The sequence below is a fragment of the Fopius arisanus genome, unplaced genomic scaffold, assembly GCF_000806365.1.
Source record: "Fopius arisanus strain USDA-PBARC FA_bdor unplaced genomic scaffold, ASM80636v1 scaffold00068, whole genome shotgun sequence".
NCBI classification, from domain to species: Eukaryota; Metazoa; Arthropoda; class Insecta; order Hymenoptera; family Braconidae; genus Fopius; species Fopius arisanus.
The window spans coordinates 405,279-406,243 of NW_011887807.1; positions in this window are offsets into that span (position 1 = coordinate 405,279).

Genomic DNA, 965 nt, shown 5'->3' on the forward strand with positions numbered 1-965 from the left:
ATGACATTTTGGTAACTAAACTTTATATTATACGGCCAGGAGATCGGAACGTTTGGGATCATTAGCTACTAAACCTTTACTGAGCAATTTCTTTTTCATTCATTCATTTTCTTCAATTGGCATTTATCTATGCCTCTGCGTTCTACTAGTGACATTTCCTTCAGTTGATAACCTAGGGAAATGCATTATCGACATACACGATTGACCAATTTTCGTTAATACCTATATAAGTTGTTGTTATTTGTTATTTTCGACGGTCTTTCCATTTATGTCGTCACTCGCCGCTTTCATAAATATTTTTCTTTGCCGTTTTGTACACAACCGTTGAAGGACAGCTCTGAATCTTCTTCAGTGTTCTTATGAGGTTTCACATTATTAGCATTTCCATTCAGCTGACCATTTGTGCCATTCATCTTCTGGTTTTTCTTTGATTTTTCTGGCACATATGCTTTCTTATAGAAGTCTGAAAACAGAAAGTAGAAGAAGGCCACGTTTGGCAGAATAAGAATTAGTGACCATCTTGGATAATCACAATCGTAGATTAAAAGTTGAAGACTGTGAATGAACGCGAGACAAAATTGACCCTGTGAACATAAAAAATAAAGGGCCATTAAAAAATTGTTAAATAGACAGATCGACTTTTCTGGTGGAAATTTCATGAGGAGATTCTATCAAGAAGTTACCGAGCCATTCGAAAAATATCTAAAAAAAAAACAAATATTTTGAATTTTAACATACATTTGAAGAACTTGCCATATTTTTGAAAATATTTCGATAAAAAATGTCATGTTATGTTATAAAATACAAAAAAAATGTAATCCTAAGTGAAATTATGTTTAATTTTTGATGTCATAATTTGACATATTCTGACGAATACCCCTGCTGAAAATGTCTTCCAAAAATGTCAATATACGTCATCTGTCCAATAATGTCATAATAAAACATATCATGTCAGACATTGACAT